The sequence below is a fragment of the Rhinolophus sinicus genome, linkage group LG04, assembly GCF_036562045.2.
Source record: "Rhinolophus sinicus isolate RSC01 linkage group LG04, ASM3656204v1, whole genome shotgun sequence".
Lineage (NCBI taxonomy): Eukaryota > Metazoa > Chordata > Mammalia > Chiroptera > Rhinolophidae > Rhinolophus > Rhinolophus sinicus.
Genome location: NC_133754.1, coordinates 100006017 through 100025897, shown reverse-complemented (window position 1 = coordinate 100025897; position 19881 = coordinate 100006017). Strand labels below are relative to the sequence as shown.

General features: G+C 41.2%; 1 protein-coding gene across 2 annotated transcripts in view; it reads right to left on the bottom strand.

Moving 5' to 3' along the window:
* The window catches only part of MTUS2 (microtubule associated scaffold protein 2), a 526534-nt gene extending 506853 nt beyond the window's left edge, over positions 1 to 19681 (bottom strand). The window contains exon 1 of one of the 2 annotated variants that reach the window (XM_074330067.1): positions 19073 to 19681. The gene's annotated coding sequence lies outside the window, so the exon portion shown is untranslated. The remainder of the gene's footprint in view (positions 1 to 19072) is intronic. The other variant, XM_074330069.1, reaches the window with a different exon arrangement.
* Between the last annotated feature and the right edge of the window lie 200 nt (positions 19682 to 19881).

Here is a 19881-nt window from a genome sequence, read left to right as displayed (position 1 = left end):
AATTTATGATACTGCTTTTCACTGAAAATTGAAGTTAGTTCAGAAATTCTTCAACCTAAGTGGTAATTGTACCACAAATAAACTCTTCATAATTGGAGCTGTTTCATAAACTCACCATTTTTCCATTGTCTGTGTCTAGGGTTTTAGAGATACTTAATCTTATTTTCAGATTAAACCTCAATGGATTACATGACTTCAATTTTCTATCTTAATCCCTCAAGTCATTAATGATCTGAAAACTGATTCTTAAATACACCATATAAATGAAGAACCTTAAGGACTTAAGACTTGGCTTTTGTCGCGGGAAGAATACCTCTGATACATGAATAACCATGTCCATTTCGTAGATCTTAATTTTCCTAAATTGCATGAAATTTATACGCTATGCTTCTTATTTTCTTCTAATTCAGAAGAAATTAAAAGCCAGAGGAATCATGAATCCTACAATATTAACAATATTAATACTAAATAAATCCTTAATAAAATTGTATTTCAAAATAAAACCAGCAAAAATTACTTTCTTCTCTAAATTGTCCAGCAAGAAGAGTAGTTGTTAGGTGGTAGAATTCCTCCCAAATGGTGCTGCAAGAGATACCATGGAAAGCCTGCTATTATTAGATTGAGTCATATAAAATTGCTGATATCCAACCATTTTTTCCTACAAAAATGACAATTTCATCATTTTTCCAAACAAGAGAATAGACAGGATTTGGAAGCTCCATGATTGTGAAACAAACCTTCAAAACTACCTATTGCTCAGCACACGTCCTTTTTCAGAGCAGCATGAATCTGGGTATTAACTGTTTCCATCCCCACCCAACATACCTTCACGGATCCTGAAAGGTAATAAACGAATTGCCTCCAGCATTTGCAAGGCCTCAAGAGTCTCCTTTCAATTCTTTCTTCCCACCCAGTCTCCATTTATTGCCAACTCCCTCTCAGCTTCCTCCTTGAAACATTAAAAGCCTTTTCTAAGAGCTTACATGTGGCAGAGAGAAAAGCTGAGGGCTGGGAGGCAAAAAGGTGAGAGCGAGAATGCAGATCTCTTAGAAGGGAGGCTAGAGGGAAAGCGCGCTACAGTGAGTGAGGAGCACGATGGGAGGTGGGGGGGTGGGTAGACAGATGAAGGAAAACGACGCAAGGGAAAGACACCAGAAGGGCTGCCAGCACTACATGGTGGGGAGCAACACACCACAGTGAGAAAATTAAACAGGTCCCAGCCCAGATGGAATGAAGTGAACGTTTACTTCTAATAATATATTTAGTAACCCATCAACTGTCAGACCTACCACTCCCACCCATCGCACCCATCCCACCACCACCGACGGGACTACACCATCGAAACTAAAACCCAACCGGACAGAGGCCATGTGAGTGCCCGAGGGATAAACATGCACGTGTTTACGAAATGTGTTTGCTTCTCAGATGCAGCAGGAAGGGCTTCATTTTCCCTGCCCCCAGCCCATTTAAATGAGCAGCCTACCATAAATTGTTTGGCTGTGTTTTTTGCATGAACAAGCAGCCAGCTGCAAAGTAAACTTTTTGATCTCTTTTCAGTACCATGCATCTATTTCTCATTCCCTGTTTTTTTTAAAGTGAACTATCTGAAGATAAGACATAGGATCAAATTCAGCACTCTGACCACACAGCTTGGTGCCCAAGTCAAGTTGATATGCTAGGGAAAACCTATTGTTTTGTTCGTATCCAACCAGAATCTTAAAACATGAGACCATGAGAGGAAATGCAAGAAGAGAAAATCCAACCTTCAGAGGCATTTGCTCCAGTAGTGACTTTCCCCTTAAAACAGAGGTAATATGGTCTACTGTGGACCACTATAATGCTGAAGGTACATGCATCAACGACGGCAATAGCTGAATGACGGCACTAATAGTAACAGGAAGCAGAAATCATTGTTATTATAGTAAGTACCACCACAGATAAAGAGCAACTGCAAAAATAACCCAGAGACCAGTCGGAATTGCTCTGCTCATTGTGAAGCTCATTGCGAAAGAGAGTTAGAAGGTGGCTTTATGTTGGTAAAGCAATTGAATAAGAGTATAAATAAAGCTAAGCAGTGCTGGCAAAGGTGTCTGAAGACAATATAGAAATGTATGTAATCAATAATGTAAAGATTTTGTAGGGTATCCGATGGACACGTATCCCATTAGGGAGACCACCTCAGGGGTGATGTAGATGCCTGATCACTGCACTGTACACCTGAAGCTGAACAATAATGAATGCCAACTATAATTTTATATAAATATTTATATATTTGTATGTATATGGTTACAGGAAGCGGAGTACAGCATTAGGAATAGAGACAGTGGAAATGTAATGGCTGTGTGCGATGTCAGAGGGATAGTGGATGGGGGGAGGGGGGTTCACACAGTGTGAGGGATATAAATGATAAACGTCTAAGTTTTGCTTTGTCTTGTGCACCTGAAACTAATAAAATTATATTTAAAAAAAAAGAAAAGAAATGTATGGAAGCTGCCAGGCACCAGCTAAATGAGGCCACTCTGTGAAGAGCCAGAGGCTGCCCGAGAACCAACTGGTCAACCTCATATGGAGAAGCTGTAGGCCACTGGTAACTATCACTGCCACCAGAGCAGGGTCTACAGAACATAAACCAGGCAAAGGCAATGGACGCTGACACAAGAGGCAGGAGGGGTGCTTGTCACCTAGTGCCCCAGAGTCCTGTGATAAAAGGGCTGAGGAAGTGAACTCTGCACATTAGTGTGCAAACCTGAAACAGGTGGCTGCACAACAGTCACCGAGGGGACTTGTCAAACATAGAGATTTCAGGGTACCACCCTGAAACTTATTGTTGAATCTCAAGAATTTATATTTTCGAAAGCTTTCCCTGGGCACTTCCGGAGCACAGTAGCGTCAAAGAACCAGGGCCAGGGCAATATACATAGACGCTACCAGAGAAGCCATCTCCCAATTCACCAGGCATCTGGGCTGGGTCATCAGGCATGTTACATATACTAGCTCACGTCATCGTCACGGCAACTCTCTTAGCAGATTCCAATATCCCAGTTTTGCAGACGAGAACACTGAGAGGCATGTCTGAAAAGTCAAGTGACTTGCCCAAGATCTTAAAGTAAAAACAAACAAATCTTATCGCATGTGACTTCCTTCTTAAAGCTCTTGGGTGGGTGTCCACTGCCTAATATCAAATAAAGTCTAAACTCCTCTGCAGGTACCCTCCAAACCACAGTCCCCAGCTCTAACTCTGCAATACTACTCCTTCAGCCACCCACAGCCATGCCCGGCTGGACCAAACCACTGAGCAATTTCCTGGGCGGTATTATTTCAAGTCTCCATGACTTTCTCTTCACCTCCCGCCCACCTCATGTGCCAGGATGGAGCGCAACCCTCACCTCTTCATGCAGCCACTGACCACCACTGACCCCAGTTCAGGTAGAGCTGCCCGCCTCCTTCAATGGGTCCCACGGTTATTAGAACAATAAAACAACACTTTCCTTCTGCCCAGTATTACATGTTTGATCATAGAAATAGACAACATAATTTTTGAGACTTGCTGCCCATAAACATTTTAAGAATATAGTGCCAGGGGCAAAGCCAGAATCTGAAACTGGATTCCAGTCAAAGCCAGTACACCACGCTGTGTCTCTAGAAGCCTTGAATCTGATTTTATAAAAATAACTGCAGGACTGTCAGTGCGGTAGCCACTTAGCCACAATACGTGGTGTGACTGCTCCGAACCGAAATGCACGAAGTGTACAATACATGCCTGATTCAGTTTGGAAAAACAATGGAAGATATTTCAACGTGTTGAATGATACATTTTGGATATAGTATTAGGTTAAATAAGATACATTAAAATTAATCCCGTCTATTTCTTGTTGCCTTTTTAATGTGGCTACTAGAAAATTTAAAATTACCTTGTGGCTCACATTACATTTCGATTGGATGGTGCTACTCTCTTGCTTATTAACGAATCTGCTAAGATGATGTTAACTTTTCCTAACGATTATAGAGCTATGGACACCACACACTGCACACTGTGTTATACAGCAGGGCCCTGCCGCACACACAGAGTTTGCTCCTACATGAAGCGCTCACAGAACAGTGCTTTCCGAGTTCTGCCAACTCACTGGAGTTCTTCTCTACCATCAGCTGCTGGTACTTCACATGTAAGTGCCAACCTTCCGAAGGTTTCCAGTCTCCCCATCTAGATATCTCACTGAATTCTGAGGCAACAGGCCTGTTGGGAAAGGCAGGGCCAGGACTAGGGAGAGGGAAAGCACTTACTCCAGGCACAAAATTTAAAAGGAACCAAAAAACTCAGAAATCAAGATGAATACCTTAATATTCACCATTTTGAAGGGGACAATCAGTAGTTTTAATATATTCACAAGGTTATACAACCATCACCACTATCAAACTCCAGAACGTGTTCTTACCCCCAAAGAAACCCCACCCCCATTAGCAGATACTCCATCGTCCTCCTAATACCCAGCCCCTGGCAACCACTAATCTATTCTGCCTCTATGAATGTGCCCGTCCTGGATATTTGATAGAAATGGAATCACACAGTATGTGGCCTTTTGTGCCTGGCTTCTTTCACAAAATGTTTTCAAAGTTCACCCATGTTGTAGTATGTATCAGTACTTCATTTCTTCTTATAAATGAATAACATTCTATTGCATGAATCTGCCACATTGGTGGATATTTGAATTGTTTCCAATTTGGGGTTATTAGGTGTACAAGTTTTTCTTGTACATATGTTTTCTGTGGATATGTTTTTAACTCTCTTGGATATCTACTTAAGGAGGGAATTGCTGGGTCACATTGTAACTCTATAATTTGAATAAATAGCAACTGTTTTTGCAAAGTGGCTGCAGCATTTCTCAGTCCCACCAGCAAAGTGTCAGGGTTCCAACATCTCCACATCTTCACCAACACTTGTTATTGTCTGCATTTATCTTTCTATTTAAATTTCTCCTTATGCTTTTGATTTGTATCTCCCTAACAATTAATGATGTTGACCATCTTTTCTTATGCTTATTGGTCATTAGTATATCTTCTTTGGAGAAATGTGAACTTGAATCCTTTGCTCAATTTTTAACTATGTTATTTGTCTTTATATTATTGAGTTGCAACCATTCTTAATATATTTTGCATATAATTCCCTTATTAAACATATGATTTGCAAAAATTTCCTCCCCTTCTAGGGTTGTCTTTTTCTTGATATTTTCTAAAGCACAGAAGTTTTAAATTTTTATCCAGTTTATGTTTTCTTTTGTCACTGTGTTTTGATATCATATCTAAGAAACCATTACTTAACTCAACATGACATTTACTTCTGTTTTCTTCTAAGAGTCTTTTTGTTTTAGCTCTTACATTTAAGTCAATGATCTATTTTGAATTAATTTTTGTATATACTATAAGGTAGGGTCCACCTTCATTCTTTTGCATGTGGATATCCATCTATTCCAGCACCATTTCCTTAAAATATTATTCCTTCTCCATTGAATTGTCTCGTCATTCTTGCTGAAAATCAATGATCATAAATGTAAGGGTTAATTTCTAGACTGTCAATTTCATATGACTGATCTATAAGGCTATACTTATGCCAGCACCACGTTTTATCACTATAGCTTTGTAGTTTAGAGTCAGGAAGTGCAAAACTTCAATTCTGCTCTGCTTTTTCAGGATGGCTTTGGCTATTCTGGGTCCCTTACATTTCCATATGAATTTTAGAATCATTTTATCAATTTCTGCAAAAAAGAAAGAAAGAAAAGGCAGCTGGAAGTTTGATCGGGATTGTATTCAGTCTGCAGACACTTTGGGGAGCAGTGCCATCTTAATAACAGTAAGTCTTCCAATCCATGAATAGGGAATGTCTTTCCATTTATTTAGGTTATCTTTAATTTATTTCAATGATGTTTTGTAGTTTCTAGTATACAAACCTTGCATGTCTTTTTTTTTTTTTTTTTTAATTGGGGAACAGTGTGTTTCTCCGGGGCCCATCAGGTCCAAGTCGTTGTCCTTCAATCTAATTGTGGAAGGCTCAGCTCCAAATCCAGTCACCGTTTTCGATCTTAGTTGCAGGGGGCGCAGCCCACCATCCCACATGGGAATTGAACTGGCAACCTTGCTCACACTCTAACCAACAGAGCCATCCGGCCACCCCTCTGGCAGCTCAACAGCAGCTCATTGTCTTCAATCTAGTTGTGGGGGGCGCAGCTCACTGGCCCATGTGGGAATCAAACCGGCAGCCCCGTTGCTCAGAGCTCGCGCTCTAACCGATCTATCCTGTTGCCCCATCTTGTATGTCTTTTGTTAAATTTATTCCTAAGTACTTTTTCTTTTTTATGCTATGGTGAATGGAATTTTATTTCATTTCATTTTTCAAATTGTTCACTGGAGGTGTATAAAATTGATTTTTGTTTATTGAGCTCGTATACTGCAACCTTGTGTGTGTGTGTGTGTGTGTGTGTGTGTGTGTGTGTGTGTTTGTAAATGTAGGTAGGTAGGTAGTCATTAGGATTTTCTATATGAGATCATGTCATCTGCAAATAGAGATAGTTTTCCCTTTTCTGCCTTTTATTTCTTTTTATTGTCTAATTGCCTTGGTTAACATCTCAAATACAATTGTTGAAAAAATGTGACAAAATTAGATATCTATGTCTTGTTTCTTATCTTAGAGGGAAAGCATTCAGTCTTTCACCATTAAGTATGATGATAGTTGTGGAGTTTTAGTAGATATCATCCATCGGGTTGAGGAAGTTTCCTTCTATTTCTAGTTTTTTGAGGGTTTTATCATAAAGTTCTGTTGAAATTTCTCAAGTGCATTTTGCATGTGGTCTCCATACTTTGTTCTATTAATCTGGTATATTACATTGATTTTCATATACTAAACCAGCCTTGCATTCCTCCAATAAATCCTACTTGGTCATGTTGTATAAACCTTTCTGTCTGTTGCTGGTTTTGCTTTGCTAGTACTTTGTTGAAGATTTTTGCATCTATATTCATAAGGAATATTGGTCTGTATATTTTTCTATTTCTTCAGTCATTTGGGTAGTCTGTGCCTTCCTAGAAATCTGTCCATTTCATCTAGGTTATCTAATTTGTTGAAATAAAATTATTATCATCTAATTTGTTGAAATAAAATTATTCATAATATTTCTCTAAGAGTAGTGATGTTCTCTTTCATTCATGATTTTAGTAATTGAGCCTTCTCTCTTTTTCTATTGGTTAGTTAAAGGTTTGTCAATTTTGTTGATCTTTTCAAAGGATCAATTTTTGGTTTCATTTATTTTCTCTATCGTTTTTCTATTCCCTATGTCATTTAATTCTGCTCTGGACTTTATTATTTCCTTCCTCCTAATTGCTTTGGGTCTAGTTTGCTCTTCTTTTTCTACTTTCTTAAGGTGAAAGTTTAGATTACTGATTTGTGATCTTCTGTTCTTAATACAGGCATTCAGACTTACAGATTTCTCTCTAAGCATTAATTTACTGGCATCCCATACATTTTAGTGGTTTTTGTTTTCATTCACCTCAAAGTATTTTCTAATTTCCCTTGGGATTTCTTCTTTGACCATCTGGTTACTAAGAGTGTGTTGTTTAATTTCCACATTTTGTGTATTTCTTAAATTTCCTTCTGCTATTGATTTCCAATATCACACCATTGTTGTTTTATTTCAATGCTTTTACATTCACTGAAATTTGTTCTATGGCCTAAGATGTATGTTCAGTGGTCTGATATCTTCTATTCTGAATAATTTTCTGTGTTCATTTGAAAACAATGTCTATTCTGCTGCTGTCTCTGGGTGGAATATTTAGATATCCATTAGTCCTAGTTGGTTTATAGTGTTGTTCATGTATTCTATTTCCTTGTTGACTTAGTTGAAATTCTGCCTTGTTTCAACCCATTATTAAAAGCAGGATATTGAAATCTCTGATTATTATTGTTGAATTTTCTATTTCTCCCTTTAAATCTGTCAGTTTTTCCTTCATGTATTTTAGGCATCTGTTGTTAGATGCACATATATTTGTAATTTTTATGTCTTCCTGATAGATTGATCCTTTTAACAATATATAATGATGTTATTTATCTTTTGTAATAATTGTTTACATAAAATCTCTCTTGTAATAATTGTTCACATAAAATCTATCTTGTCCAATATTAGTATAGCTATTCCCAGCTCTCTTTTGGTTATTGTTTGCATGATATTCTATCCTATTTGGATTTGAATATAAAGTGAGACTATAGTAGAGAGCATATAGTTCAATCATGTTTATTTAATTTATTCTGCAACTCTCTGCTCTTTTAGTGGAGTATTTTGTTCATGTACATTTAATGTAATTACTGGTAGGATTTACATCTGCCATTTTATTATTATGTTTTATATGTCTTGTGTCTTTTTGTTTCTCTATTCTTCCACTACTGCCTTCTTCTGTGGTAAATAGATTTTTGTATACTATTCTCTTGTTGTTTATTATATTTTTTTAGTTATTTTCTTCATAGTTTATACTGTCTTTTATATTTACCTATGTAGTTGCCTTTACTAGTACTCTTTCTTCTGTGGATTTGAGTTATTGTTTAGTGTTCTTTCATTACAACCTAAAAGATTCCCTTTAATATTTCTTGTAGAGCAGGTCGGCTGGTGACAAATTCCGTTTTTGTTTTTCAAGAATTATTAATAAATTATTTTTTGTTGTTGTTACTTATGACATCTGAGATGTCTTAATTTTTTCTCCTATTTCAAAGGACAGTCTGACTGGATATAGAACTCTTGATTGGATGATCATCCTATTACCTTCTGGCTTCCATGATCTCTGATGAGAAGTCAGATGTTAATCTTATTGAAGATCTCTTGTACACAATGATTCACTTCTCCCTTATTACTTTCTTTGTTTTGGCTTTCAACAACTTGACTCTTGTATGTCTATCTAGGTGTAGGTCTCTGTGTTTATCCTACTTGGAACTCACTGAGCTTCTTGGATGTGTAGATTAATGTTTTAAATAAAATTTGGCAAATTTTTGACCATTGTTTAGAGAATTCTTTCTGTCCCTTTCTTTCTCTTCTCGTCTCCTTTTGGTAATTCCATTATGTATATTTTCATGCTCATAATGAATAGTCTGAGGTTCTGTTTATTTTTCTTTATTCTTTTGGCTTTCTGTTCCTCAAATTGTATGATTTCAATTGATCTAACTTAAAGTTCACTGATTCTTTCTTTTACCAATTCAAATCTGCTGTTGAGCCCCACTAGTGATTTGTTTCATATAAGTTATTGTACTTTTCAACTCCTGAATTTCTATTTTGTTCTTTTTTAATATTTCTGTCTCTTTATTGATATTCTCTATTTGGTGAGATATCATTCTCATACTTTCCATTAATCCTTTAGACACAATTTTCTTTCAGTCTGAATACATTCTTAATTACTGACTTAAAACATTTGTCTAGTAAGTCCAAAATCTGCACTTTCTCAGGAACACTTTATAGTGTTTTTTCTCCCTGTTAAGGGGTGATACTTTCCTGTTTCTTTTTGTGTGTTGTAATTGTATGTTGAGAACAGGATTTTAAATAGTATTGCAACTCCAGTAATCAGATTCCACCACCCTTCACCAAAGGTTTATTATTATTCCTGTTTCTTCTTGTTTATAATGCTGTTTGTCCACTTCCTGAACTAATTCTGTAAAGTCTATTTATTTATTTATTATGCGCAACCAATTAAATCTCTTTTGTTTTCCTTTAGTAGTCAGCTAATGATGGGTTGGAGATTTCCTTAAATGTTTTGAACCAGTATGTCTCATAGCCTTTGCTGAGGGGCTCTGTGTGTGTATTGACACAGGCTTTCTATGCTCTGATAGGCAGTTTATAACTCTACCTTTGCCTTTTCTTCTTGCTCATGTAGTCTCAATGTCAGCCACAGACAACAGGTTAGGGCCTTCTCAAGTCTTTCCTGGGCATATGCACAGACTTGCTCGTGCACATGGGCCTTCTGGATTCTATGGGATATGTCAAAGCTTTTCAAAGCCCCCTATGGATATATCCTTTCTCACCTATTCCTTTTAAGTTTTTTGGTCAACCACTTGTTTGCCCCAACTAGTGTAGCTACCTCAGGCAACTGTGATGTGAAACAATTGCTGCTGATTGTTTTTAACAAATGCCCTAAGGTTATTTACACAGAATGAGTTGAGTTAGGCGAAATAAAACAAGCTCTGAGAATGGAGTTTTTCAGAGAGCTTTCAGACAGGTCATACAGTAGCAATTTTCTGAGACTAGGGTATTTGAAGAGCTCCAAACATGTTCTGTCCCCTCCAGTAGCTTTTAGTTTTCAAAGCTATTGTGGTGCTGAGACAGGGTAATGGAAACAAGTTTAAATGCCACAAAGTTTGCTGTTCTTACCAAGATTTAGTCTTTTCTCTTAAATAAACCCTCCTTGGGTTGTTCTAAGTAGTTATTTTCTAAAGTTTTAAAATAGTTTATTTTGATGCTTTTTACCTCATTCAGTGAAATTTTGTTCTTACTGATGATTTGAAGAGGATTTACAGAATGTCCTCATCCCAGTGTTCCAGATGTGGTTCCAAGATAAATAGTATTTTTAAAAAATAAAAATTAATGCAAAAAGTCCATGATGAACAAAATTTTAAATTAAGACATGATCAGTACGGATCATACCATGCCATATTGGGGCCTGATACACAGACACACACACACACACACACACATACACACACACAATCAAATACTAGTTCTGTCTTTTTAAAGTTTTTTGATATTTTGTTCACCACAGATTTTTGTACTAATTTAAACTGCATTAAAATATTATTTATTTTTATTGCTCAATTTTTTAGTACCTTCCCCCCTTAAATGTTGACACCTGAGGCAAGTGTCTGACAAGCCTCTCTCTTGTCCCAACCCTGGAGAAGGGTGACTTCAGCCCACATCTCTGCTTTTTTTTTTAACTCTCCAAACTGACATATTAGTTCTAACTCACATTCATATTCCACTGCAATATTTTGGGCTGTTGTCAAAATGATAATCCTAAAATCTAGCAGAAAAATTTCAGTGTGAAGGTTGGGAGTAGAGGACTAAGTTATTATATTAAACCAACTTCTCAAAACTGCTAGTGGAGGCAAATTAGCTCATTCAATATAAAACTCAATACTGGCTGCCTGTTAAACTAATATAATATGTGGTAGGATTATGAAATATAAGCAACAGTCTTTAGGAAATTAAATGTAATGTTTGGCATGTATGCCATATGAACTTCCTAAGATATTATGCAACACTAATAGAAAATGCATCAAGCTTAGAAATAACAGTTTCAACCAAAATTGTGCTGTTGCATGATTTCAGTTCTCAAATTGGCTTCCCCTGAAAATAAACTGATAGAAATCAAAGAATTAGGGACAAAAATATGTTTGGCGTAATATGTAGCAAATTTTCCAACCTGAGAGGACAATTATCTGTGTGTATAGAAAGAATGCCTATCTTGAAAAGCTTTTTTGAGTAATTTCAAATAGCCTAGTACAAAGACAATTAATACTGGATGATTTGAGATTACTTCCCCTATACTGTCATTTAACAGAGATAGTGTTCACATTACATTTTTAGATTAGTACTTTGCAATAACAGTCTGGTGAAGTGTGGAAATTTAACTTCCCTATTAAGTGTTCATTAGTTGCTTCTGCTGCTTTATTGCCTTTTTTTGTCATCCATGGCTCTATATTCCATGCTTCTTTCCACTATACTTTTGAAAAGCATTTAAAATCACTATATCAACGTTAGCCAGTTTCTGGACGACAAATTATTTGCCCTATCACAGTCTCTACAGAAACTAAAGCACTACATTGGCTTTTCATTTCTGCAGGTGAGTCAAAGTTCCAAAGTCAATATAAACATGTCGTTATACTGGCTTAGCCCTAATCACATACACTGCAGACTTAAATGTAATGACGGCGTACACACTGTTTTGTTTTTCTAAGGGAGCTGAGTGTACTAGTTCAATGGGTCTGCAGGAGCACAAAGGCTAGCGAGACTAACAAGGAGAAGTCCTGAGGGGTCACACGGTTTATCCTCTCTGGGACCAGAAAAGTACACCTTCCTGAAAGAGAATAACCAATCGTATACAAAAAAAATTCCTTCAACAGACTGAGTTAGCAATCTCTTCTTCTATCGAGTCTCAACTCTGGTAATAAACATGAATTAGAAGAAACTAAAATAATTATCTGCAGATGATACAGTTGTCTACCTAGAAAATTGAAGGGAAATAACCAAAAGTTAGGATTGATAAGAGCTTAACAAGTGCCTGGTTAAACAATTGTAGCTTAAAAATCAATAGCTTTCTATATATCAATTCTGTGTTATATATATATATATATGCTGCAGTCTGTTCATGTCCCCCAAATTTCATATGTTGAAAACCTAATGCCCATATGAAACCTAATTTCATGTGTTGAAAACCTGATGGTATTAGGGGGTGAGGCCTCTGGCAGGTGACGAGGTCATGCGGGCAGAACCCTAATGACATTAGCACCTTGGTAAAAGAGGCCCCAGAAAGCTTTCGTGCCCCTTCTACCAGAGGAGGACACAGCAAGTAAGAGGCCATCTATGAACCAGAAAGAAGTCCCTCCCCAAACATCGAATCTGCTGCCACCAAGATCCTGGACTCCCTGGACCCCAAAACTGTGAGAATAAATTCCTGTTGTTTATAAGCCACCCAGTCTATCATATTTTGTTATAGCAGCCTGACAGACTAAGACATAACATAATACATATAATATATATAACCAATTGATTATATAACAATAACCAAGGACTAAAACATTGTATTGCATGACCAATATGTATAATTTAGATAGATAGATAGATATAGATATAGATATAGATATAGATATAGATATAGATGTAGATATAGATGTAGATATAGATGTAGATATAGATGTAGATATAGATGTAGATATAGATAAAACAGTAACCAAGTAGAAGAAGGCCCATTCACAAAAGCTACAGAGTATAAAATACCCAGGAATAACCTTAAATCCCCCATTTTCCACACATGGTGGGACATGTGAGAGAAGCCTACAAAGTGAGAGACCACATAGAGCAATGACAGGCCCAGAGGAGGCAAGAACACCAATCTGCACATATGCCACCTTCCTAATGCCACCTGTCCATGTACTCATGCAGCTGCTAGTCTGCTCCTACCTGCCAAGCAAACACTCCAAAGAACCTCCATCTATACGGAAGATTCCCTCTTAGACTGTGTGAGGAATAAACACGGTTATAAGCTAATGGAAGCAGCTATGCAGCCTGTCCCGCACTCCTGCTCCCATGCACCCCAGAAGGCTGGGCCTTTCTACCAGCAGGCAGTACTGGTGCTGCCCTCCACTGCATCTCACCTTTTCCACTGAGGGATCCATGACAGCCTGCTGCCAGGTCCACACATGCGTTTCCTGGTTGTTGGATGCCGGGCAGCCATCTGGGCACACAGGAGCCAATGAGCCATTTCTCCTCCTCAAACCCTAACCAACCCCAGACACCTGTTAGGCCATAGGGTTCTCTGGCTCAGTTTCACCTCAGAAGTTGCTCTAGTTCTTGACACTCTGACATTCCCCAAGAAAGAATAATGTGGGTCCTATGGTACACCCTTTATTCGTCACAGTCTAGTTGTCCCTAGGGGACTGCAGGGAACCCAGACTGACGTGGTACTCTCCTGGTGGCCCCTTTCCTACAAGCCATGGGGAACCTTCAGTGAAGACACAAAACCTGCCTCCCTACTCCCAGTTTTGTACTGGTCTACACTGGATCCCAGGTGCCCTGAGGGCCTCCATTGAACCTGGTCCCAACCACCTAAGGCCCCAAAAGCAACACCACCGCTCACTGGCACAGCTTCGGGTCACAGGAGAGCGGAGTCTGAGGGCAGGCCCAGGAAAGCACCTCAACAGACTCGTGGAGTGGGCTGCTGTGGGGAGGCGCTGGCCGTTAGCGTGCGAAATCCCACGAGGGCCAGCTGCCCCAGGCACCCCTGCTCGCCTCCTAAGAGCCGGCCGGCAAGCTCTGGTCTAAGGGCTCTGCACTGGCCGCTCCCCAGTGAGTGAAGGGTCTCCCCCGGATCTCCATATGCCTCACTCTGCCATCTCCTTTGGGGCTCTGCTCAGTTCCCCCTCTCGGGAGGCCTTCCCTGACCATCCTCCTTGACACAGCAATTTCTTGCCCTACACTCCTTCACCCCCTTTTCTGATTTATTTTCCCCCATAGCACTATCCCTATCTGATATATTAAATATTTTACTTCAGTTTATCCATTACCCTGTAAGCTCCTCCGAGGGACAGTTCTGTCTGTGTTGTTCACTGCTCTGCAATACCTAATGCCAAGAACAGCACCTGGCACACACACACTCAGAAGTATTTGCTGGATGTTGTTAAAAACAAAGCTGGACATTAGGTGAAGGTGGTAAAGACACACTGTATTCGATATTTACTGCCACAGGGGAATGAGACTTCAGCATAAAATTGAGCTCAACGTCAATCCATGTAGAGGTGACTAGGCATCTTAAAGGAAGAATGAGGGAATAAGGAGGGAGCAAGTGGGCTCAAGCAGAGTCAAAGAAGTGGAAATTATAAAAGCAGGGAGGGTGGCTGGACAATGGCATTGCCATCAGGCCATTTGTGTGTCTGCTAACTGGCATTGTCACAGTTGGGCTCCTACGCTCCCACAGAGACTGGGACACAGGAGCCCTCCCCTTCCTGATGACTGTATTTCAAAGACATGACTCTCAGGCCCTGGAGAAAGATACTCCTGGGCTACAGGAGACACAGGTGCATCTCAAACGGGGCAGAGAAAGGATTATAATTGTAAGTTTTTCTAATAAATGCCTAATAAAAGGGGAGTTGCGGTCTTATCATCAGGTGTTGGCTAGAACAAAGGGGAAATTCTTTTGGCAGACTTCAGCTTTTCCAAACAGGAACTCAAGGAGGGGATGGGTCGTGTTAGAAACCATGTTAGAGTTTTTTCAGGTCTCTTAGTGGGGGGTAGGGGTGGACAACCCTGTGCTGAAAGTTGCAGTTCTTATAGGCCAAAGTTGAGGTCTAGTCAAGAAGAGAGCTCAGAGGAACCTGATTGAAATTTGGTCAAGGAGAGAGTCTCTGTGAGTAGATAGAGGGAGGAAGGGAGTCAGGAAAGGGAGAAGGGAGGGAGGGAAGGAGGGAGGTGAGAGAGAGGGAGGGAACAATGGGTGGATGGATGGATGAGATGAACAATGGATGGATGGACAGATGGATGGATGGATGGATGGACAAGATGAACAATGGATAGATGGACAGATGGGTGGATGAATGGATGGATGGATGGAGGGATGGATGGATGGATGGATGGACAAGATGAACAATGGATGGATCGATGGATGGATGGATGAAATGAACAATGGATGGATGGATGGATGGATGAATGGAGGGATGGATGGATGGATGGACAAGATGAACAATGGATGGATGGACAGATGGGCAGATGAATGGATGACAAATGGATGGATGGATGGATGGATGGATGGATGGATGGATGGATGGATGGATCAGATGAACAATGGATGGATGGATGGATGGATGGACAAGATGAACAATGGATAGATGGACAGATGGGTGGATGAATGGATGGATGGATGGAGGGATGGATGGATGGATGGACAAGATGAACAATGGATGGATGGATGAAATGAACAATGGATGGATGGATGGATGGACGAATGGAGGGATGGATGGATGGATGGACAAGATGAACAATGGATGGATGGACAGATGGGCAGATGAATGGGTGACAAATGGATGGATGGATGGATGGATGGATGGATGGATGGATGGATGGATGGGATGAACAATGGGTAGGTGGGTGGGTGGGTGGGTGGATGGATGGATGGATGGATGGATGGATGGATGGATGGATGGGATGAACAATGGATGGATGGATGGATGGATGGATGGGATGAACAATGGATGGATGGATGGATGGATGGATGGATGGATGGATGGATGGATGGATGGGATGAACAATGGATGGATGGATGGATGGATGGATGGATGGATGGATGGATGGACGAGGTGAACAACAGGTGGATGGACAGATGGATGGATGGATGAGATAAACAATGGATGGATGGACAGATGGATGGATGGATGGATGGATGGATGGATGGATGGATGGATGGATGATGGATGGATGGATGGATGGATGGATGGATGATGGATGGATGGATGGATGGAGTATAAGGGTTAGTAGGAAAGGGGTCAAGATGATAAGATCTGAAGACATCCAAATTTAGATGTGAAGTAGAAATCTTTTCAGAGAAAAAGGGAAAATCCTCTTCTCCTTTCAACAACTCCCTCTGATGCATTCCTGTGGTGGATATAATACGGATCCCATTTACTCATACAAACTGCTAATAAGAACAAGTTGATTGTTCATCCTAGTCCTTCCCAACCCACATTTGTTTCTTGCAAGATATTTTCCAGGCCTGAGTGTTTAAAATTCCTATTAGAAACAGATGCTAAGGAGGTTACAAAAAGATCTCCCATGGAGCTGATGCTATCTGTTCCTGTTAACTTTGTATTAATGAAGCATGTTTGGGTAATTTTCTCCCCTTTCCCCTGACAGCCCACCTCTGAGATGTGGAAGGGGTTTAACCGACTTTCCTCCCTTCCCTGTTCTGCCTCCAGCTCACACTCAGATCAAGAGAGTCCCTATTTGTGTGAGATCCCAGGCAGAGCTGGTTCTCCAGGTAACTCTCCACAGCCTTAGGTTATAGCAATTTGCATTTTCTCAGCAGGTCAACTACGGTACTGGCCAGATTTCTTATTTTGTCTTTTCCTAAAACTACAGGTATTCAAATAAGGGAAAGCATTTTTATAAGTTAACATTTGAACATAATTTGGAGACAGGGCATATTTAGGGTGCATGGGGCCTTACATTTAGATAAGGGAGGTGGGGGTGGAGTGGGGAAGAGTATCCTCATTTTAAAAGAATCCAAAATTATCAATATACACTTGGTATGACCATGTGAACATATTGCTAGTGGCCCTCCCAGGGGCTTGGAAGAAGCCTAAGGGGGGGCCCTGAGGCTTACGATTCATTAGCTTCCCAGTCAATCCACCTCTGCTGGGAGATATAAAAGACTAGAGAGGTTTATACCGCAGCACTCAAATCTGTAGAAACCTGCTAAGCATAACAGTCTTATGTTACATCAGTCCTCTAGATACTATTCTTATCTCTCTTTCACAAACCTCTACCGCTGCTCCCTCTAATTTGACGGCAGCAATTCATTATAAAAGTGCGTGGGCTGGGCTGGGCTTTAACAATCTAGTACTGTGCCAATTATGCAATAGCCAAAACAGCCAGTTTAATGGAGTACGGAAAGCATAGTCGGAGTTCTTATATAAGCCTTCATACACCATCCATAAGATCTGCTCCCAGACTGGAGTCTCTGGAATTACATAAGGTAGATGGAAAACACTGATTCAGCAGCCAGGTTTATTTCTGACCTTAAAAACAATCAAAGCTTTTTGCATTTAATTTACTAGTCTCTATTAACATACGTTTTTAATTTGATGGAGAAAATAATCTTTAATAAGACTTGCCATCTTTTCATGTAAACATAAAGGGACAGCCTGACACTGCTACTCAACTTCCCTGTCACCTGTGCACAAAGAAATGTCCCACTTAGGATGCCCCTACGTATTCAACACGAAATCACGGGTCTCTGATAAACATCAATTGCTCTTTGCCAGTTTAAAAAAAAAAACACCAAGAAAGATACTTAGACAAAAATACGAAAGTGTACATGCTATAATTCTTCAACACATGTCCTTTCCAATACCATTTATCTCTTCCCCATATTTTTAACCACTTATTTTTATTTTTTTTTACTTACTTTATACCACTGTAGCCACACCTGGAGCTACAAAGTGACAAATTTTAAAACACAGTGCTAGCCAATGGATCTCACCCCTGGCTGTACATGACAATCACCAACAGAGCTTTTAACATTACAAATGCCACAGCATCACCCAAAACCAATTAGAATGAAATACTGGGGTAGAGGCGCAAAAGGGATGCCTGACATCCGTATATCTGATGCTTTCTACTTTTGTCTTCTTCTTACCTGAAAATAGCCATAAATATGACAGGAGGTTTGGGGGTAGGAGATCTTTAATAACTGGCAGCTCATAATTACTAAGTTTCCATCAGCTATAAAAGTAAACTCATGCTATAGATTAAAAGCCATAAAGGGTATCTGTAGGATCTTTTTTATTACTATTGATAAATAGTCAAAAATTTTTCACCAAGTTTCTTAATGGCCTTTACAAAACCTACCTTATTTTTTAATGTTTTACAATTCTACCTAACGAGTTCAAAGACAAGGCCCTATACTATCTTAAAGGGTGTCTCAAGCTAAGATCATGCTTATCTTCAAGTAAAGTTTTGGTTTAAAGTAGAAATGATGGTTCTCACCTATCTTCACCCTCCCTTCTTAGATGCTCTGATAATCCCATTTATAACTTTACCAATTAGCAAATATGTTTTTCAAGCCCTTACATAACAGAGAGTACAGGCGCCTTTGGCATCCTGCCAAGAGTACTTCTTGCCGTGTTTGTATTTAAAATAGAACGGTAGTAACATCGCTTGTGTGCCTGAAATTCCTTCTGTGCACAGGCTCCGAATGAGAAAATGGATGTAGCAAACCCCTTCGCTGCTTTACCATTATAAAGCTCAAAGGAAAGAACACAGACTAAACTAAGACGAAGACACAGAATTATCCAAAGCTGGGGGCGGGGAAGGGGGCTCGGTTTAACTAACCTACCATCCCCTCCAAGACCGAGGATGCTTAACCTGGCAGCACGCGAAGGTGCCAAACGAGCTGCAACACCTCCGCCCCAGCAGGGAATGTGGCAGGCCAGAATAAGTGCCACGATGGCAGAAAAGCCAAATCAATGCTGCGCTGCCCGCCCCGGCTGCGATCACTCCCCAATGCCGGCACCTGTCTTCCCGCGGGTTCCAGAAGGCAGGACCAGAGCCCAGCCCTGGGATGCGCTCACCTGGGTGGGAAAGAGCCAAGAAAGGTGTCCAAGAAGCCACCACTGCTTTAATGGACTCTCATCCCGGACCGGTTCCGACACGCTCCCTCCTCTTCTTCCTCCTCCAGCTCGAGTTTTCTATTTAACGACAGGTCCGGACTCCACTGACCCACAGAGGATGTCCTCAAAGGGGGGCGACAAACTTGCCAAGAGAAGCCGGCAGACGTGGCGCAGGTGGAGAGCAAGGGACGCCCCCGCACCTGGGGACGGCTCGTCAACGCTGTCCCCACGGTCGCGCAGGCCCCGCCCAGGCCGCCGCCCGCTCCGAGCGCCGGGGCAGCGGGGGACGCGCACGGGGGCGGCCGACGGGACGCCGGGGCGCTGCCCTCCCGGCCGCTGCAGCGCTGTCCCTGCGGCCGCCTCCGACGGACAAAGGGAAGCCGCGGAGCGGCGGGCGCGAAGCCCGAGCTTCGGAGCGCACCGCGCAGCCCGCGCAGCTCGTGAGGTGCGGGCCGCGGTGACAGCCGCCGGGCGGCGAGCGGGCCCCCACGGGAGGGCGGCGGGGACGGCAGCGGCGCGCACCCTCGCGGCCGCCGGGAGACGCACACGGCGGGGCCCCGGGCGCCTCCTCCCGGCCCCGCGGTCCGCAGCCCCGCCGCCGGGGGCCGTAGCGCCCTCTGCCGGCCACGGGGCCGCCGTTCGCGCGCCATCTGCTCCATCTCCCCGCGTGCTGGTGGGCGCCCCGCGACATCGCGGTCCCCGAGCGAACCCCGCGACTTCAGGGGAAGCAAGGAGTAAGACAGGAGGCGGGGGCTACAGGGCAGGGGGCT